Raw genomic sequence first — 23,127 nt, 5'->3', positions numbered from 1 at the left:
GTGGAACAGACCTCACCCAGAGACCATCCAGGCTGTCCCGGGCTGGAGCCCCGCCTCCCTCCGCCACCCTGTGGGCTCTGCCGCTCCAGAACTGGCTCAGAGCCATCTTCCACAGGTTTTTGGAGGGACTCGGTACGGAGCTCACTCTAGTCTGTGCTTACCAGCCGCCATCTTGGCTCCGCCCCCCCTCCAACATTTTTTAAAAGCTACAACACATATAAAATAAATCCTTCAAAATGTATAGGCTTTAAAAAAAGGGTGGGGAAGACAAATCTTTTCAGGGAAAAGGTGAAGCTATGTGCTTAAATTAAGCCTAAACATAAGCCTAAATTAACCTATTGCCAAGTTTTACCATCACAGTGCTTGACAGACACAACCACTGCCGATTGCCACAGTCTAGGCTGAGCAGACTGAGGATGGTTTGCAGTAGCTGATTCACTTGCATAGTGTAAGATTTACCCAGATCATACTGACAATCTAGGGAGCTGTACACCTTGGCTTGGAAAGATTGATCCAAACAATCCTTGCAAACATTATGCTGACACACAATAGTATTTGGCTGAAACACTACCTCTTGACAGCAAATATACAGGAATGTTTCTTGCATTTTATTCAGGAATTTCAGCCCATCCTTCAGTGCACTTAATGCTTTGTTCCACAGTTTTTCATTGGATTCATTATTCTTGATGAGAGTCTTCCACTGGGAAGTGAGTTTATGTGGTTCCACTTTAGTCTTCTTGGACACTATATTGGGAGAGTCCAGAAAGGCCTCCCTACCATCTACTGTCTTCCTTTTGCTCTTCCCCTTTCTTTAGCTTGTAGATGTCAATTCTTCATCACCACTCTTATTATTTTCTTTTGCCTTCTCTTTGTTAGCAACTGCTTCTGAATATCCTTCCAGATACTGCATTATTAAGCCAAGATTCTTCATCCTGTCTTTCTCTTGCCTTGTCAATGAGCCAGGTTTGTCATCATCTGTCCTGAGAAGGTAATACCGCACAAGGAAACCAGGCCAATACTTCACTACCTTGTATATTCCTTCATATTGATTCTGTTCATCTGGGGCATATTTGCCCTGTTTCCCTCCCTTAATGTTTCTCACCATTCTGAGTGGCTTCCAAGCTCATCACTTCTTGGGTTCAGCTCTGCCTCTCTGTCACTGATAGGAGCATTGCAGTTCAAAGCCAGAGCTCTGTTTGTCTTGGTGACTTTTTGATCACAGGACTGCTCTGCAGTCCATTTGTTGCCAGAAAGATCTCTGCCCCCACTGACCATATAAGTGATAGAATCACCATGGTCTATGTCATCTTCATAGACCCTGCCAGGACCAGAGAGTATGTGCCATTATTGTTTCTGCCATGTATATCTGCCACATGGAGCCTATAGATACCAGACTCACTCACCCGCACTCTCAACTTCCACATGGTAGTAACAGGAATCTCAAGGATTGGTCCGTAATGACTAAAAGACACAATAACGCACTCCCTTGTGCAACCCTTGCCCCAGTCTCCTTCAGATGCTGATGTAGCAGATGCCAACTTTGCCTCCTTTTTGCTCCATTTCAATTCCTCCAGTGCTGACCATTTTACTGGCATCATTCTGACATTCAGGGCAATACCAGTCCTCATCATCTGGAATCCAGTAGCAAGGTGGGGGAGTAGATGTGGAAGACCATGTTGCACTCATCACACATCAGCTTCTTGTCAGGAAGACCTTTCCTCCACACACATAGCAGGGACACTTTCTGTAGGTTTTATTGGGGTTTCCTTTACAGTGTTTGCAAATACGGCCACTCTGTCTTTTCAAAAGGTTTTAAACCCAACTAAACTCACACTGCCAGGCCCCTCAGTTTTGTAAACTTCATGCACAAAAGTTATTTTACAGTCATTCAGAGAATCCCCAGCATCCCCAAGCAGTACGTTTACATAGACTTCTTTTACAATCCTGGTTTCCCATTTTCAATGAATTTCAGCATTGTACCAGAGGTCCCTCTTCTTGGGCTCATCATGATTATAGCTCACCATCAAAATTTGTCCAACTTCCAGCTAATGCCATTTCAGTATTGTCTGGGCCTAAACTCTTAAATCTTTTGAACTCAACTTCATGACACCATTTTCTGGATAGTCTTCATAGTGTGAAAGGTAACATCCTCTTCAGCCATTTGGCCATCTCTACTGTCACAGGATTTACTGGCTGCTGCTTCAAATCATGTTTCTGTGTTCATATCCCAGGTATTTACATATTTATTGATCTTCTAAAGGCCAAATCCTGGATCAATCCCATATTCTTGAGCAACTAGGCCAGGTTGCCCATCAATTTCCAGGGCTCCTTCTCTGTGATTGGAACTCTTATCAGATACACTCTGGCCTGAGCTAGTTCAGAATCCTTTTCTTTACTAGGAACAGAAGGTACAGCTGGGCATTGTCACACTAGCAGCTGAACAGGAAATAAAGGAGGAAGAGAAGGGAAGGAAAAAGAGTAAGGAAAGAAAGAAGGAAAAGGTATGAGAAAGGGAGAAGAGAAAGAAAAAGGAATATAGGAGAAAGGGTGAAGAGGAAAAGGAGAAGAAAGAAAGGGAGGCAGGAAAAGAAGTGATAAAGCAAAAGAAAAAAAAGGGGACATAAGTAAATGAAGAAAGGAAGGAATTAGGAAGAGGAAAAGGAAAGAAAAGAGAGAGAAAGAAAAATTAGAGAGGACAGAGGAAGTAACGGAAAGAGGAAAGGTGGTAAGGAAGGAAAATAAAGTGGAAGGAAGAAGAAAAGGTGGAAGGAAAAGAAGTAAAGGAAGAGGGGAGAAAGGAAAGAAGGAGGAAGGAAAGGAAAAAGGGAAGAAGGAAGGAAAAGAGGGAGAAGGGAGGAAGGAAAAAAGAAGGCAGGGAAGTTGAGGGCCCAATTTGCACTCTCGTCAAGCATCGCTCCTCCTCTGTGACAGCATATAAGCTGTGAGCCTATAGGACCAAAACAGCAGGCCCCGACTCAGAATACTCTCATCCACTCCTTCCAGCACAGAAAAGAATTCAGAAGAAAGCACTTCTCCAAAATGTGCTAGGTTCCCATTACTTAAAAGTTTGTTGTTACATAAATATCATACACAATACAAAATAAGTGCAGGGCCCAGATAGCTTACAATATGTCATATTAATAAAAACAATAAAGATGCAAACATTTTTCTACCTAAAGAAAATTTAAAACCAATTTAATCCTAAGGTACATCTAGTACTCAAGATTTTACTTTAATAATAATTATATTAGCTCTCCATAATGTTTTTAATATAGAGGTATTTCAAATTAAATATCAGTAACTAATGTAGCTGATATTGCCTTATGGAAATCTCTTAAATCACAATAAAAAAGGTTATAAACATGAGACAGCAATAACTAAGCAGTCTTTTCCAATTAGCTTTAGATTTCTCTGTATTAGTCCAGGTGGTCCATCTCTTATACTAGGCTGTCTTCCTTATTTGCTTTTTTCCAAGTGTTTAAGATATACACTAAATTATTACCTTCTGACCTTGGATGTGTCACTCCTCTTTTCTAACATAACTTCATGAAGTTCAGGGGTTGAACTATGTTGGGTTATAACCAGACAATCTGGGTTCAATTCCAAGTTCTTCCATTTCATTCATTTGTGACCTTAGGCAAGTCATTCATTCTCCCTGTGCTTCAGTTTCCTCATTTGTAAAAGGAGAGGGTTAGATTAAATTTTCTACAAGGCCCCTTCTAACTCTATAATTGCTTCCTCCCTGCTCTATACTCAGTGAACTTTGAACACAATATGTTGTCCTTTCGGAAAAACTTCCTTTCCCCTTCTCTTTTTCCTCAACATACTTGAGGCCCAACTCATTTCACCTCTCCCACGAAGCCTTCTCCGACCAGTCCGTTTTCTCTTCTCTAAAATCTGATAGCACGTATAATTCATAGCACACAATTTACCACTTAATTATCCTCTGTTAAATACTGTGAACATGGCTTAGGGAAAATCAGTAGGGGAAGAAGAGAGAGAGAGAACGTTCCAGGTAGGTACAGCCAGGAAAAAATGGCCAGAGTGGAGATGGAGAGTGTCTTGTTTATGGAACAGCGAAAAGTCATTGAATCAAAAAATACATGGTGGGAAGCAAAGTGTAAGAAGTTGGAAAAAGTAGGAGGAAGGGATTTGAATTCTAAACAGAGTGATTTCATAGAATTACAAAGGAAACCAAATATATTGAAATAGTTACCAAAATATTTTTAAAATAACTTTATCAATCTTAAATTCAGAACCCCTCTAATAGTCCTCCAAATCATTTTTAAGAATAATAAACAGAAGGCTAGCTGTACCTGACACATAGTAGGTGTTTCATAAATACTTGTTGAAAGAATTAATGCATGTATGGATTTTCATTCAGTGATGCTGACTCTAACCCTTCCTTTTGTAGTGACATATGTGTACTGTTGCTCTATTATTTTAAATTTAATAATTTAAAAAATCATTCTAATTTAGTATTCAAAAAGAGAATAGCAATCAAGGTCATCATAGATCAATTTCACTAATATTTTGAGGGGATGTGATTTTCTCTAAAGAATTCTCTGTCTCTATCTAGATTAAAAATTAGATATAAATAAATTATAATAATAGATTAGTACACTTCAGGGCACATATATATAGATGTATGTTTATATATGTGTTGGTGTATATGCACACATACACAATTTTCATCAATCATTTAGATATGTATCTTGAAATGAAATTTCAAAGCCAATAAAACAAAATCTCTACATTTAATGAAAGTAAGTGAAGGAATGAAAAAGCATCCAGAGTAGCTCAGCCTACATGATGTGGATAATTCCTATTTATAAAAAACAAAACAAAACTTCTCATTACCTGGATTCTTAGAATAATCATTTCATCACTTCAAGTACTTTTGAATTGTGAAAAAAAACAGCTGGAATGAACTTTGCCATCAATTACTGCAAGATGAAAGATTTTGCAAGCTTAAGATAAAAAGAATCACATGATTAAACCATGTTTTGATAAAATTGCAATTTGATTAGATTTTTAATCTCTTATAATTTTGAAGTACCATAACTATCACTGGTGTAGAAGGGAATTTAACTTGGAGTTAGGAAAACTGAGTTGTAATCCTGGCTCTGAAATCAAGCTGCGTAATCATTTCCAAGGCTCTTAAAAATCACAAAGCCTCCATTTGCTCATCTGTACTAAAGAAATATAATACTTGCATTACTTTCCTCACAGGGATATGATAAAAGGAATTTGTAAACTTTAAAAAATATATACAAATGTGAGTTATTACAATTGTTGTTGTTGTTGATAACTATACTTCAATACTTTATTGAGTCAGTGTAGGTATTGCTTCCCACCTTGCAGATGACAACTTCTATCAATGCCTTTTTGACTTGAGTGGTTCTGTTACAAGACCCTTCCCTCTAGAGGGTACCCATGGAATGTACTTGAGGCCTTGTTCTAGTCTTCTATTATTACTTTCATACGATTGCAGCACTCAGGATGATCATTTATTATATTCCCTGCTTTCACTCCATGGTTAGTCCACCCCCTTTTCAATCCACACATCTTCTTTGTATGTAGCACATCATTAGTAATATGATGAAGCCTACCTGTGGCAATTATATGATCATAGTCACTTTTGGGCCATTAGCCATACTTTTTTTTTCTTCAGAAGTTATAGTAATTCATAATTCCTAACCACAAAATATCACTGGAAGAATATTGGTGTTTTTGGAAGCAATTTGAGGTGACTGAAAGACCTGCAAAAATTCTCCCATGGAGTCCAGCCCTCTGTATTCTAGAAGTTTAATATTGGGACCAGATCCTTGCATATTTGTAGTGTATATCAGAGATAAATATATTAATGGACCAGCCCAATGATCTGTCCATCCAATTGCATATATTATAGTGTAGAGAAAAGGTATTCTTGATCCAGATGATTTTTCATACATGCTGGCAGAGAGCAAATATCGCTCCCTTTTCAGATATCTAGAAGTGCAGAGTATGGTTGGGGGGGGGGGCGGGGCAGAGCAAAGATGGCAGCTGGAAAGCAGGGACTTGCATGAGCTCCCCACCCAGGTTCCTCCAAACACTTGTAAAAAATGATCCTGAACAAATTCTAGAACTGCAGAACCCAGGAAATAGCAGTGGGAAACAGGGCTCCAGCCCAGGACAGCCTGGATGGTAGCAGGGTAAGATCTAATCCACAGAACTGGGAGTGGAGCAGAGCAGAGCCTACCATGAGCTGTGCCTGGACCAACCAGACTGGGAGCTGGGCAGAAAAGGCCCTAGCGCCCTGGAATCAGTGAGCTGTGGCTGTTACCAGACTTCTCAACCCACAAACACCAAAGGCAACAGAGAAGGTTAGTGGGAAAAGCTGCTGGGACAGAGTTAAAGGAGTTCACAGTTTGGCCAACACCTCGGGGGCAGCAGAGGTGATGCAGCTCTGAGGCTGCTTACAGAGCTACAGCTGCAGTTGCTTCCAGCCCCAGGCCCACCTGGTGGGAGGAATTAAGTGGCAGATCTGAGCAGAAGTGCAGAGCCAGCTTAGATCTGAGTCCAGTCTGGGTTGGCAGTTCTTGGGGGAGGAGTAGCACTGGTGTGGCAGAGCTTGCTGTGTAGAAATAGCTCTGAAAACAACAGCACAGCCCCTCAAGCTTGGATCAAAGTACTCTTTACTCTATAAGTAGTCATACCCCAACTAAAACTCAAGGGTCAAGTAAGTTGTCTGGGAACATGGCCAGGCAGCGAAAACAGACTCAGATTCTGACTCAGACTTTGGAATCTTTCTTTGGTGACAAAGAAGATCAAAACATACAGACAGAAGACGTCAACAAAGTCAAAGAGCCTACATCAAAAGCCTCCAAGGAAAACATGAACTCATCGCAGGCCATGGAAGAGCTCAAAAAGGATTTGGAAAAGCAAGTTAGAGAAGTAGAGGAAAAATTGGGAAGAGAAGTGAGAGTGATGTGGGAAAACCATGAAAAAGAAGTCAATGGCTAGCTAAAGGAGACCCAAAAAAATACTGAAGAAAATGATACCTTAAAAAATAGACTAACCCAAGTGGCAAAAGAGCTCCAAAAAGCCAATGAGGAGAAGAATGCCTTGATAGGCAGAATTAGCCAAATGGAAAAAGAGGTCCAAAAGACCACTGAGGAAAATGCCACCTTAAAAATTAGATTGGAGCAAGTGGAAGTTAGTGACTTTATGAGAAATCAAGATATTATAAAACAGAACCAAAGGAATGAAAAAATGGAAGACAATGTGAAATATCTCATTAGAAAAACCACTGACCTGGAAAACAGATCCAGGAGAGATAATTTAAAAATTATTGGACTACCTGAAAGCCATGATCAATAAAAGAGACTAGAAATCATCTTTCAAGAAATTATCAAGGAGAACTGCCCTGATATTCTAGAACCAGAGGGTAAAATAAAAATTGAAAGAATCCAATGATCACCTCCTGTTTCCACAATCCAGCTAGCAGATCCACCCACAGCCAGCACCCAGAAACCTGCCTGCATGCTGGGAAAGCACAGGTTCTTTTGATCTGCTCTAATAAGGAAAACAAGGTTAAAGGGGTTGACAAGTTTACTTTAATCCGGCATACAGACAGCATTCACTTAGTTCAGGGGGAAAAGCTAGCACCCTGAACTTCAGAACAAAATACAAACAAATTACAAATATCAACAGACAGACCCAATACAATTCATAGTTACCAACATCTAGGTTCAGCCCGGGAGCTCAGAACAAGGGCTGGCCCAGAGTCATGTGCTACCACTGCTGCGGCAAAGAGCTCCAAAAAACAGACAGCCAACCCCTGGTTTTTATATCTTTTTCAGCGTCAGGGGTGAGTCACGCATGCGACTCACCCACGTGACCTAGAATCATCACAAAGAGGCAGACTTAAACCCACATGGTCTAAAAGCCTCTGCTCTCCCAGACATGTAAATTAGGCCCTCCTTGGAGTTAGCCCCAATCCACACCCACTAAGGTTTTACACCTAATAGGGTTTGGGCCTGGGGCTTAGCACCTAGTAAGGCTCAATGAATTACTCAGAGGGAACAAAAGCCAAACTATCCAAGGGCACTTGTTGAACTAAGTGCTAAGGAGCCCATTTTTGGTTACCAACACACCTCCTGAAAAAGATCCCCCCCAAAAAACTCCTAGGAATATTGTTGGCAAATTCCAGAGCTCCCAGATCAAGGAGAAAATACTTCAAGCAGCCAGAAAGAAACAATTTGAGAGTTGTGGAAACACAATCAGGATAACACAAGATCTAGCAGCTTCTACATTAAGGGACCAAAGGGCTTGGAATATGATATTTCAGAGGTCAATGGAGCTAGAGTTAAAACAAAGAATCACCTACTCAGCAAAACTGAGTATCATGCTCCAAGGCAAAACATGGATTTTCAATCAGTGAAAAGACCAGGGCTGAATAGAAAATTTGACTTTCAAGCACAAGAATCAAGAGAACCATGAAAAGGTAAACAAGAAAGAGAAATGATAAGGAACCTACTAAAGTTGAACTGTTTTGTTTACATTCCTACATGGAAAGATGATGTGTATAATTCATGAGACCTCAGTATTAGGGTAATTGAAGGGAATGTACATATACATAGACAGAGGGCACAGGGTGAGTTGAATATAAAAGGATGATTTCTAAAAAAAATCAAATTAAGGGATGAGAGAGGAATATATTGAGAGAGGGACAAAGGGAGAGATAGAATGGGGTAAATTATCTCACATAAAAGTGGCAAGAAAATGCAGTTCTGTAGGAAGGGAAGAGGGGGCAGGTGAGGGGGAATGAGTGAATCTTGCTCTCATCGAATTTGACCTGAGGAGGGGATAACATACACACTCAATTGGGTACCTTACCCCACAGGAAAGGAGGAGGAAGGAGATAAGAAAGGGGATGATTGAAGGGAGGGCAGAGAGGGGGAGGAGGTAATCAAAAACAAACACTTTCAAAAAGGAACAGGGTCAAGGGAGAAAATTAAATAAAGGGGCATAGGATAAGGAAGGAGCAAAATATAGTTAGTCTTTCACAACATGAGTATTGTGGAAGGGTTTTACATCATGATACGCATGTGGCCTATGTTGAATTGCTTGCCTTCTTAGGGAGGGTAGGTGGGGAGGGAAGAGGGGAGAGAATTTGGAAGTTTTAAAAACAGAAGTTCAAAAAAAATGTTTTTGCATGCAACTAGGAAATAAGATATACAGGCAATGGGGCACAGAAATTTATCTTGCCCTACAAGACAGAAAGGGAAAAGGGGTTGGGGGGGCAGAATGGGGTGACAGAAGGGAGCGCTGACTGGGGAATGGGGCGATCAGAATATATGCCATCTTGTAGTGGGGGTAAGGTAGAAATGGGGAGAAAAGTTGTAATTCAAACTCTTGTGAAAATCAGTGCTGAAAACCAAATATATTAAATAAATTAAATTAATTAATTAAAAAAAAAGAAGTGCAGAGGCTACTCACAGGTCATATCTTCCTCTGAGCTTTACCAAAACATTGATCTGCTCTATTTCCATTTCCTGGGTGGGTTCATCCTTCCTTGGGCAACCTCATGACCATTGCTCCTGAAGGGTTCACTATATTAATGCCACATTTCCTTTGGGAGTCTATTCAATTTCTTGCTTATTCAATGGCTAATTCTGAGATTATGTTGTTTCAATTATCTGTTTATTATTCTAATCATCACACACTTTCTTTTTGTAAACATTCATCTATGTGATTTATATTTTTAGATTTTTGCATATAATTGGGTAAAATTGTTTCTAACAATTTTACTTCATCTGTTGTGAATTTTCCCTTTTCCCTTTTTGGTAATTCAATTTCTTTTTCTTTTAAAAATCAAATCAGCTAGTGGCTCATCTGTTTTGTGACTCTTTTAAAACATCTCCTCATTTTATCCCCTTGATTTTTCTTTTTTATTTTCAAATTTGTTTATGTCTCCTTGATTTTCAGAACTTCTATTTTTGTGTCTTCAGGTTTTCATAACCTTTTGCAGAAACTACTGCAGTAACCTTCTAATTGGTTTCTTTATTTCTAATCTCTTCTTTCTCCAAATTGTCTTTCCCAAAATTATGAAATTATTATTCCCAAAACAAGGCCTGACTAAGCTACTCCCTTGCTTTTTTAATTTTCAGTGACTCTTTCTTATATCTAGAATAAAATTCAAACTTCTCAGCTTTGCATTCAAAGTCCCCTACAAATAGGTTTTCAACTGTATTTCTAGATTTTCTTGCATTACTCTCCTTCATGCGTAATGTGTTCTAGTCAGATTGGCTTGCTAACTCTCTCTTGAACTCCATATCTATTCCTTTCACACCTTTTCCACTTAAAATTCCTAAGCGCTGGTACTTATGAAAAACCTTTCCTGATTCAGTTCTTTATACTCTTTCCTACCTCACAGTATTTTGTTTTTGTTGCAGTATCTAACTTCCAATGGAGAGTAAGGTCCTTGATATCAGGGGCAATTTCATTTTAGACTTTGTATCTGTGATCTCTAACAGAGTGACTGGTCCTAATTTAGCCATTCTTTACACATATTAGATGTTTAATAAATATTTATTAGATTGAATCATTTGCCTAAACATGTTGTATGATTGCAGAGCTCCTTGAGAAGACTTTGTAATATTCCTAGGCTTGATCCAATTTTCAAAAAGATGAATATGAAGAACCTCATATCCATGACTATGATCACATCTAATAAGAATTCTTCTTCCATTTGAAATTTGTACAGAATGTGCAACAGTAGTGAACACCTTTCTTGGGCTTTTTAGCATTCAAGAGTTTACTCTGTTTGACAAAGTGACACCTGTTAAAGACCTTAGCTTAAAAAGGCCAAGGTCTCCCACTGCATTCAGGGCCAACTGCAGTCATCCTAATCTGTTTCTCACTTCAGGACCCAGATGGCTCCAGAGGAGAAAGTGAGGCTGGTGACTTGCCCAGCCCTCCCTCATTTGAATCCAATTCACTTGCATTTCATGACATCACCTCTCTGATGTCATGGTTCTTTTTGAGAACAAAGGACAAACAAGAGTTTACTATGTTTCAGCTTCTCTGCTATGTGCAATTAAGATACAAAGAAAAGTAAAAACATGGCCCATGCCTTCAAGGAGTTCACCTTCCAATGGGAAGGACAACATGCAAGAAATTACTTATGTAGGAGGTATGTAAGGTAATGAAGTAATCTCAGAGGAAAGGTGCTAAGGGGGTGTGGGGTGGGTGGAGCAGAAATATGAAAGGATCTCTTGGAGATGGGATTTGAGCTCAGTCTTTTTGGAAGTCAAGAAATCCAAGAGCTGTGAAGCAAAGCATTCTCCTTGAAAAGTTATGCATTTAGGAAATGGGAATGTCACTGCGGAGGACATTATGAAGGCAGTGTAAGGGAACTGTAGTTTGCATGGAGGAGAGTAAATTTTTAGAAGACTGGAAAGGGAGGAAGGGACAAGGTTATGAAGGGTTTTAAATGCCACATAGAAGATTTTATATTTGATCCTGGAGGGCATGGGGAGTTTTATGTCTTTCTTTGTGTTGTAACTACTGTACTATCAAAAAAAATTCTGTATTGAGTCTGTTAGTGAAATTCATACTATCTTAACATAGACATGTGAGTTACATTGTTTGAGAAGACTCATTAAGGTTGCATTTTACACTATTGAACCAAAATTATTTTTATAGTCAATAAGCAGTAAATAGAATGGGATATTGTATTACTTGCACTATTTAGTCAATTGGGAGATTGCAATGATGTGCTCTTATTTTTAAAAACTGTCAGTCTGATGCTATATTTCCTCTCATAGTCTCATTAATTGAAGTTTGATATGTATAAATGGATCATTATTATAGTCTCTGAGAGCCTTTTTCTTTTAGTAATAATATTTCCTGTGATTTTTTACCCTAATTGTTTGGTAATTTGTTTGATATCTTGAGAATCAATTACTTAATAATCTCAAGATTTTTCATACCTTCTGCATAGAGTTCCTCTATGTATACTTGATGTGGTGGAGCTGATAATTCCTGTCATTTTCTTCTTTGGGTAAGTTTCATTTTTTTCATTTTTCATATTGCCTATTGAAATGTTACAGTTCAAATGCAGTCATTCAATTGATGAAGTTAATAATTTGTTATAAGAATGCTTTTCCATTTTGTATAAATATTTGGCCTTTCTTTCACTTCCAACTTTAAATATTTTGGTGTCAGTCTGATGAAATTAGGCCACCACAAGCTTTCTGCAAGTTCATTGCTTCATCCAATGATTTGAACTATTTTATAAGCTAATACTGCTCCTAATTCTCTGCTACCTTCTTCCGCAGAATTTTGCACATGAGTTCATATTCTGAATTAGAATTTCCATTCTGCTGACATGTTTGTCTATATGCCAAGACAATTAAAGTTCTACTATCTACAATGAAACCAACTCTTTTAGATGTGTTTGCAAGGATACTGTGGAATCCCTTCCTTCTATAGATAAAGATCAAAAATCTTTCACAGTGTAATAAATGGTTTCAAAAGTTGATGCCAAAGCAATTAATAACCTAGTACCTAATCTTCTAGAGATCTCTGAACATAACTAATAAATTGGATTATATTGGATAGGGAGAGATTAGCTAGGCTGCTATTTAGGTATCTATTTAGGCACCAAACATCCTTCAAATTGTTTCATTTAAGGGCTCCTTGGTATAAGAATATTCCAATAAAGATATTCCACTGGTATAGACTCTGAGAGCCCAGAGCCACCTCTTAGCCATGATGAGACATAGAGCCTGAATAGTAGTTGTAGTAATAATAACTCACACTTAATGGCACTTTACATGCATTACCTCTTAAGCATTTATCATGCATTATTTCAAAGTTATGAAGCATTAGTATACATTATCTCCTATGTACTTACCATGTATTATTTGGTAGCAAAATTATTTGTATATGTGCATGTCCCCACTAGACTAAAAACCTTCACTGGCTCCCCATTGTCTGCAGGATAAAGTCCAAATCCCTTAGCTTTCAATTTAAGGCCTTCCAAAACCTGGCCCCAATCCACCTTCACAAAGACCATGACATACCTAAACTCTACACCTCCCTTTGCTTTCAGCACAGTGCTTTGTGTACAGTGCGCACCTAATTAATATTTATTGAATTATTTCATTTGATTCCCACAATAGTTTTGTGAATTGGGGCAAGGGTTATCATCCTCATTTTAAAATGAGTAAACTAAGGCTTACAGACATTAAGAGACTTGATGAAGTCAAATAAGTAATGGGAGAAATAAACTTCACATCTTCTAATTCCAACTTTACTCCTTTTCCTAGTATTATGCATTTTTTAAGGCAACAGAAAATAAGAAGAGAGGCATTTTATTATGATATTGGGGTGGGGAAGGAATATATCAAATTATCTCCAATACAAGAAGGAAGGAAACAAGCAATTTTTAAGTGCCTACTATCTGCTAAGAACTGTGCTAAGCACTCTAAAAATATGAACTTCAAGTGATCTTCTCAACAACCTCAGAAGTAGGTGTTGTTATGATCCCCTTTTTACAGTTGAGGAAACTGAGGCAGATAAAGGTTAAATGACTTTTGGTGTTTGAAGCCAAATTTGAACTCGTCATTTTGACTATAGGCCCAGTGCACTGTTTACTGTGCCAACAAACTGTATCTATTTCGATTGCCATCCAAAATGTATAGAAAATTCACATAAATATATGACCAAGACTGGTTTCTCAATTGATAAGTGACTAAAGCAATAAACAAACAGTTCTCAAAAGAAACATTGCAAACTATTAATCATGTGAAAGAATATTATAAATCAGAAAAATGCTAATCAAAACGACTATGTGATTTTACATTGTGCCTATCAGATTGGCAAGGAAGTCCGAAGATGGAAACAGTCATTGTTGAAAAGCTTAGGGGAGGATTGGCACACACATCCTTTGTTAAGGGAGGTAAAAATTGGTTTAGACATTCTCATTCTGTAAAGCGACTGGAATTAGGCCAAGAAAGTGATTCAAATGTCTATATCCTTTAACCTATATCCTTCCTAGATATATGCACCATGGAGGTTAGAGAAAGAAATAGAGGACACATGTAAATGAAAGTGTCCATAGAGGCAGTTTTTTGAAAGTAAAGATAAGAAAAAAAAGATTAGATGTCTATCAGTTGAAGAATATAAAATAGAATGTGGTATGTGAATGTAATGGAACATTCTTCAGATAGAAACATGGTACAGTAAAATGAGTATTGATTATGGAGTCTAAGGATCTGGATTCAAATCATGACTTTGACAAGCAACACTACATGTATAACCTTGGGAAACCTTCTCTGGACCTCAGTTTCTTCTTTTTCAAAACCATTAGGTGAGCAATTTCTGGGAAGATGGCAGAGTAGCTCAGAAAACTTTCATCTCTTCAAATTTCCTTCACAAAAAAAGACAGAACATTACCTCACAGCAGGAGAAATAAACACAGCAGCTGTCCTTCTAAGACAATTTGAGAAGATCCCAGGAAATATATAATCTCCAAGGGGAGTGAGGAGAGCTATGGTAGATAGGGTGAGAATAGTGATAAAAAATAGCAAGGAGGAAAATACAAAGCAAGTAATTGTAGCTTAGAATGTGAATGGGACAAATTTGCCCATAAAACAAAAATGTGCTCTTTGGTGGGCGGGGACGTGGAGCCAAGATGGTGCTGTGAAAGGAAGAAATTACTGGAGCTGTCTCACAAATTTTGTCAGATATGTCTATAATAGTGTATCTGAGCAGATCTGAGAGAGTTAGAAGCCACTAGTAGACTGAGAGAGGTAGGAGCACCGGGCATGCGGAAGAGCACCATACCAAACCAACCGGGAACAGCAGAGGAATCCAGCCAGCACACTCTTCTGGGAGGCCACTGGGTGAGTGAAATGCCAGAGCAGGAACAGGCCCAGGGCAGAGGTGCCAGCTGCAGCCACGATCGAGCCCCAGGCCTTTCAGCCCAGGACAGGTGTCTGTTTGAGCTACGGGAGACACCAGCGCAGAACCTGTGACTGCAGGAACAGCTAGCCCAGGCGCCTCCAACCCACAGTCTAAAGGTCTGAAACTCAACTTCTTGAACTTCCAGGAGCCATTATGTCCAGGAAAAATGGCTTTCATCCCTCCCTTTAATAAACCAAGAGAATACTCCTATGGGAGAAACAGAGGAGCCAGAAGTGGGGCTTCAGTAGTGAGAGAAGTTGGGGAGAGGGCCGCTCCTGTGGTGGCAGAAGGAGACTAGTGCAGCCCTTACCTCAGCAGAGCAACAAGAGTAGCTGAGCCCCAGAGGGTGGAGCTAACAAATGTCAATGCCAGGACCCCAGACTTGGCTTTGCACAGCCAGGGGAAGTGGAAGACACCAGCACAGACAACAGCTGAGACCACCTGTGCTGTAGAGCAGTCCTGGGGAAGAGGAGCCTCCCAGCAGCCAGCTCTCCCACACCTCACAAAAACCAGAGGCCACAGAATATAAAGCCAGTGAGCAGGCCCACAGATTCCAACACAAGGAACTTGGGACAGAGCTTCCTAAGTCTCAGAAACAGAGATCCACTTTAGAAGCCAGGAGGAAAACAAAACACCATGAAAAAACACACTAAAAAGCCAAAGACCATTCATTCCTATTATGGAGACAGGGAAGATCAAAATACCAATTAAGAAGAGGACAGCATGGACACAATACCCACATCTGAAACCTCAAAAGGGAAAGTGAACTGCTCTCCAGGCCAAAAAGCATTACTGGAAGAATTTAAAGAGGACTTTAAAAACCAAATTAGGGAGGTAAAAGAAAAAAATTGTAAAAATGGAAAAAAATTCACTGATGAAAACAAATCTTTAAAAAGTCAAATGAGTGAAATGGTTAAGGAGAATCAGAATATAAATAAAGAAATGTCTCATTGAAACGTAAAATCAACAAAATAGAAAAGGAGATAGAGAAGCTAAAGGATGAAAACAATACATTAAAAATTAGAATTGGGCAAATAGAAGCTAATGACTCTATGAGACATCGAGAATCAGTCAAACAAAATCTAAAGAATGAAAAAATAGAAGAAAATGTGAGATATCTGATTGGCAAAACAACTGACCAGGAAAATAGATCCAGGAGAGACAATCTAAGAATTATTGGTCTACCTGAAAGCCATGATGCAAAAAAGAGCCCAGACAGTATCTTCCATGAAATCCTCAAGGAAAATTGTCTGATCACCCCCTGAAAGAGTTCACAAATTGAAAACTCCAAAAAATGTTATAGCCAAATTCCAGAACTACCAGGTTAAGGAGAAAACACTCGAAGTAGCTAGAAAGAAACAACGAAAATATCATAGAACTACAGTCAGGATCATGAAGGATCTTTCAGCTTCTACATTAAATGACAGGAGAAATTGGAATATGATATTCCAAAAGACAAAGGAGCTTGGACTGCAACCAAGGATCAATTACCCAGCAAAACTGAGCATAATTTTCCAAGCAAGGAGATGGATATTCACTGAAATAAGGGAATTTCAGAACTTCCTGATGAAAAGGCCAGAGCTCAATGGAAAATTTGATCTCCAAATACAAAACTCAGGAGAGACATAAAAAGATAAATGAGGGGAGGAACCACTAGTTAATCAATAAGACTAATTAGTGACATCCTTATATGGTATTATTTTGTTTTATATATGTTACATATATATACATATATATGTGTGTATGTAGGTATATATATATACATATATGTGTATATATGTATATATATACACATATATATATATGTATATATATACACATATATGTATATATGCCAATCTTGAGAATAGTATAGTTATTATGACAATTGAAAAGGATATTCATAGACTGTGGGTGTCAGTATAAAATAACTGATATAGTGATAAAAAATATAAAGGGATGGTTCTGGGAGAAGAGGTAAGGAGGTAGTAGAAAAAGAGAAATTACATCACATGAAGGGGCACAAAAACATATTATAGTAAAGAGAAAGAAGGGAGGGATAAGAGCAGTATTTGAGCTTTACTATCATCAGATTTGGTTCAAGAAGGGAATATCATACCCTGATAAGTATAGAAATCAGTAGGCAGTAGGAGGGGAAAGGGGAAAGAAAAGGGAGGGGTGTGGTCAGAAGGGAGGGAAGAAGTAGCAAGGGGAAAAAAGTAAGATAAAGGAGGGGAATCAAGAGGGGGGGTAAACTGAGGAAGGTGGAGGTCAAAAGCAAAACTCTATTGAGGAGTGGAAGGGAGAAGGGAGAAATAAAAGTGTAAACAAGGGGTAAATAGGATGGAGAAAAATACACAGATAGTAATGATAATGGTGAATGTGAATGGGATGAAGTCTCCCATGAAATGGAAGCAGATAGCAGAATGGATTAAAAACCATAATCCTACAATATGCTGTTTACAAGAAACACATTTGAACCAGAGGGTTACACACAGGGTAAAGGTGAAAGACTGGAGTAGAATATATTGTGCTTCAGTTAAAGTGAAAAAAGCATGGGTAGCAATCCTAACCTCAGACAAAGGAAAAGTAAAGATAGACCTAATTAAAAGAGATAAGGAAGGACACTACATTCTGCTAAAAGGCACCATAAACAATGAAGCAATATCATTATTTAACATATATGCACCAAGTAGTATAGCATGCAAATTCTTAGAGGAGAGGTTAAGGGAGTTACAGGAAGAAATAGACAGCAAACTATTATAATGGGGAACCTCAACCTCCCCTGCTCTCAACTGGATAAATCTAACCTCAAAATAAACAAGAACGAAATTAAGGAGGTGAATATAATTTTGGGAAAAGAAGATATGATACACCTCTGGAGAAAACTGAATGGGGATAAAAAGGAATATACTGTTTTCTCAGTAGTACATGGCATATACTCAAAAATTGACCATGCACTAGGGCACAAAAACCTCACAATCCAGTGCAGGAAGGCAGAAGTAGTGAAAAAATCCTTTTCAGATCATTATGCAATAAAAATTATTTGTATTAAAGAACCATGGAAAAAAAACTAAAAATTAATTGGAAACTAAATAATTTAATTCTAATGAATGAGTGGGCCAAAGAACAAATCATAGAAACAATAACTTCATTCAAGAGAATGACAATAATGAGACAACATACCAAAATTTATGAGATGCAGCAAAAGCAGTTCTTAGGGGAAGTTTTATATCTCTAAATGCTTACTTGAATAAAATAGAGAAAAAGGAGATCAGTGAATTGGGCATGCAACTGAAGAAGCTAGAAAAAAAATGAAAATCCCCAATTAATGCCAAATTAGAAATACTGAAAATCAAAAGAGAAATTAATAAAATTGAAATCAAGAAAACTATTACATTGATAAATAAAACCAAGAGCTGGTTTTGTGGAAAAAAAAACAATAAAATTGATAAACATTTGGTCAATTTCATTAAGAAATACAAAGAAGAAAACCAAATTACCAGTAGCAAAAATGAAAAGGGTGAATTCACCTCCAATTAAAAGGAAATTAAAACAATAATTAGGAATTATTTTGCCCAATTGTATGCCCATAAATTTGACAACCTTAGGTATGTGGATGAATATTTACAAAAATATAAATTGCCCAGGTTAACAGAAGAGGAAATAAAATACCTAGATAACCCCATCACAGAAAAAGAAATTCAGCAAGCCATCAATGAACTCCCTAGGAAAAAATCTCCAGGGCCAGTTGGTTTACATGTGAATTCCATCAAACATTTAAAAAACAATTAATTCCCACACTTTATAGACTATTTGGGAAAATAGGTGAAGGAGTCCTACCAAACTCCTTTTATGGAACACATATGTTACTAATATCCAAGCCAGGAAGAGTCAAAACAGAGACAGAAAATTATACACCAATTTCCCTAATGAATATTGATGAAAAATTTTTAAATAAAATATTAGCAAAAAGATTGCAGCAACTTATCACAAGAATAATACACTACAAGCAGGTAGGATTTATTCCAGGAATGCAAAGCAGGTTGAATATTAGGAAAACTATCAGCATAATTGATCGCATCAACAACAAAACTAGCAGAAACCATATGATCATCTCAATAGATGCAGAAAAAGCCTTTGACAAAATAAAACACCCATTCCTATTAAAAACACTAGAAAGCATAGGAATAAATGGGGCCTTCCTTAAAATTATAAATAACACTTACCTAAAACTATCAACAAGCATTATTGGTAATGGGGATAAGCTAGATGCATTTCCAATAAGATCAGGGGTGAAACAAGGATGTCCCTTATCACCCCTATTATTCAATTTGGTACTAGAAATGTTAGCTATAGCAATAAGAGAGGAAAAAGAAATGGAAGGAATTAGAATAGGAAAAGAAGAAACTAAATTATCACTTTTTGCAGATGAGTTTTACTTAAAGAATCCTAGAGAATCAAGTAAAAAACTACTTGAAATAATAAACAACTTTAGCAAAGTTGCAGGATATAAAATAAACCCACGTAAATCCTCAGCATTCCTATACATTACTAACAAAAACCAACAGCAAGAGATAGAAAGAGAAATTCCATTTAAAGTTACTGTAGACAGTATAAAATATTTGGCAGTCTACCTGCCAACACAAACCCAGGGCCTATATGAATATGATTATGAAACACTTTTCACACAAACAAAAATAGATCTAAATAAATGTAAAAATATCAGTTGCTCATGGTTAGGCTGAGCTAATATAATAAAAATGACAATTTTACCTAAATTAATTTATTTATTCAGCACCATACCAATAGAACTACCAAAAATTATTTTACAGAGCTGAATAAAATAATAAAAAAATTCTTCTGGAAGAACAAGAGGTCTGGAGTATCTAGGGAAATTAATGAAAAGAGATGCTAAGGAAGGTGGCCTAGCCATACCAGATATTAAACTGTACTATAAAGCAGCAGTCATCAAAACTATTTGGTACTGGCTAAGAAACAGAGTGGTGGATCATTGGAATAGGATAGGTACACAAGACACAGTAGTCAATCACTATAGCAATCTACTCTTTGATAAACCAGCTTACGGGGTAAGAATTCACTATTTCACAAAAACTGCTGGGAAAATTGGAAAATGGTAGGGCAGAAACTCGGCATAGACCAATATCTTACACCATATGCCAAAATAAAGTCAAAATGGGTTCATGACTTAGGAACATAACTATGAAACACTTTTCACGCGAATAAAATCAGATCTAAATAAATGGAGAAATATCAGTTGCTCATGGTTAGGCCGAGCTAATATAATAAAAATGACAATTCTACCTAAATTAATCTATCTATTCAGTGCCATACCAATCCAACTACCAAAAAATTTTTTTACTGAGCTGGACAAAATAATAACAAAATTCATTTGGAAAAACAAGAGGTCTAGAGTATCTAGGATGTTAATGAAAAGAGATGCTAGAGATGGTGGTTTAGCCACACCAGATATTAAACTGTACTACACAGCAGCAGTCATCAAAACTGCCTGGTACTGGTTAAGAAACAGGGGTGTGGATCAGTGGAATAGGATAGGTACACAAGCAGGTGAAATCAACAAGTTTAGCAATCTACTCTTTGATAAACCCAAAGAAGCCAGTTTCTGGGCTAATAATTCACTATTTCACAAAAACTGTTGGGAAAATTGGAAAATGGTAGGGCAAAAACTGGGCATAGACCAATATCTTACACCATATACCAAAATAAAGTCAAAATGGGTTCATGATTTAGGAGTAAAAGTTGATACTCTAAGTAATTTGGGAAAGCAAGGAATAGTTTACTTATCAGATTTGTGGAAAAGTAAAGAATTCATGACCCAACAAGAGATAGAGAGCATTACAAAATGCAAAATGGATAATTTTGATTATGTCAAATTGAAATGTTTTTGTACAAAAAAAGCCAATGCAACAAGAATTAGGAGGGAAGCAGAAAATTGGGAGAAAATCTTTGCAACTAGTATCTCTGATAAAGGCCTCATCTCTAAAATATACAGGGAGCTAAGCCAAATATATAGGAATACAAGCCATTCCCCAATTGAGAAATGGTCAAAGGATATAAACAGGCAGTTTTCAGAGGAAGAAATTAAAGCTATCTACAGGCATATGGAAAAATGCTCTGGATCGCTGCTGATTAGAGAAATGCAAATCAAAACAACTCTTAGATAGCACATCTCTCCTGTCAGATTGGCTAAAATAACAAATCAGGAGAATGATAAATGCTGGAAAGGATGTGGGGAAATTGGAACATTGTTGCATTGCTGGTGGAGTTGTGAGCTGATCAGCCATTTTGGAGGGCGGTGTGGAACTATGCCCAAAGGGCTATAGAAATGTTCATACCCTTTGACCCAGTAATACCACTTCTAGGGTTGTATCCCAAAGAAATCACGCAAGCGGGAAAAGGACCCATATGTACAAGAATATTTATAGCAGCTCTCTTTGTGGTAGCCAAGAATTGGAAAGCAAAGGGATGCCCATCAATTGGGGAATGGCTGAACAAGCTGTGGTATATGAAGGTGATGGAATACTATTGTGCCATAAGAAATGGGGATGATGCAGACTACATAACAACCTGGAAAAACCTACACGACATAATGCTGAGTGAGCGGAGCAGAGCCAGGAGAACGTTGTGCACAGCCACAGATATGTGGATTCCGTGAGGACCAACCCTGACATACTGCGCTTTTCTCAGCAACCTAAAGGGCAAGGACAACTCCAGGGGACTCACGATGGAGAATGCTATCTTCATTCAGAGAAAGAACTGCGAAGTTTGAATACAGAATGAGGCACAATACATGCTCGCCTTTTCTGCTTCTCTTTTGTTTTTGTTTTTGGGTTTTTTTTTTTTGGTTCTGTTTCTTCTTTCTCATGATTCATTCCATTGGTCAAAATTCTTCTCCACGACCTGACTAGAGCATAAATTAATTCAATGCGAAGTTATACATGACAGTTATATGGGACTTCATGCCGTCTTGGGGAGGGAGGGGGGAGGGAGGGGAGAAAAACTGGAACTCAAAACTATGTAGAACCGTGTGTGGTAAACTAAAAATAAATAAAGAAATTTAAAAAAAAAATGGGTTCATGACTTAGGAATAAAGGCTGGTACTATAAGCAATTAGGGAGAGCAAGGAATAGTTTACATATCATATTTATGGGAAAGGAAAGAATTTATGACACAACAAGAGATAGGAAGTATTAAAAATGCAAAATGGGTAATTTTGATTATATTAAATTGAAACATTTTGTATAAAAAAGCCAATGCAACAAAGATTATGAGGGAAGCAGAAAATTGGGATAAAATCTTTACAACTAGTGTCTCTGATAAAGGCCTCATCTCTAAAATATACAGGGAACTGAGCCAAATTTATAGGAATACAAGTCATTTCCCAATTGAGAAATGGTCAATGGATATGAACAGGTAGTTTTCAGAGGAAGAAATTAAAGATATATATAGGCATATGAAAAAATGATCTAAATCACTATTGATTAGAAAAACGCAAATCAAAACAACTCTTAGGTACCATATCTCTCCTGTCTGATTGGCGAAAATGACAAAACAGGAAAATGATAAATACTGGAGAGGATGTGGGAAAATTGGAACACTGTTACATTGTTGGTGGAGCTGTGAAGGGATCCAGCCATTCTGGAGAGCAATTTGGAACTATGCCCAAAGAGCTATAAAAATGTTCATACCCTTTGATCCAGCAATACCACTTCTTTTTTTGTATTTAATTTATTTAATATATTTAGTTTTCAGCATTGATTTTCACAAGAGTTTGAATTACAAATTTTCTCCCCATTTCTACCCTCCTGCCCACTCCAAGATGGTGTATATTCTGGTTGCCCCATTCCCCAGTCAGCCCTCCCTTCTGTCACTCCACTCTCCTCCCATCCCCTTTTCCCTTCCTTTCTTATAGGGCGAGATAAGTTCCTATGCCCCATTGCCTGTGTATCTTATTTCCTAATTACATGTAAAACCGTTTTTTTTGTTGTTTTTGAACATCTATCTTTAAAACTTTGAGTTCCAAATTCTCTCCCCCGCTCCCTCCCCACCCACCTTCCCTAAGAAGTCAAGCAATTCAATATAGGCCACATGAGTATCATTATGTAAAACCCTTCCACAGTAGTCATGTTGTGAAGACTAATTATATTT

The 23,127-nt window shown here is 37.8% G+C and overlaps 1 pseudogene; it reads right to left on the bottom strand.

The window, feature by feature from the left end:
- Positions 1-325: 325 nt before the first annotated feature.
- LOC118850920 lies at positions 326-2,161 on the bottom strand (annotated as a pseudogene).
- Positions 2,162-23,127: the final 20,966 nt, after the last annotated feature.

This window comes from Trichosurus vulpecula, chromosome 5 (assembly GCF_011100635.1).
Source record: "Trichosurus vulpecula isolate mTriVul1 chromosome 5, mTriVul1.pri, whole genome shotgun sequence".
NCBI lineage: Eukaryota > Metazoa > Chordata > Mammalia > Diprotodontia > Phalangeridae > Trichosurus > Trichosurus vulpecula.
The sequence above is the reverse complement of the archived record's forward strand: the minus strand, read 5'-3'. Positions and strand labels throughout refer to the sequence as shown.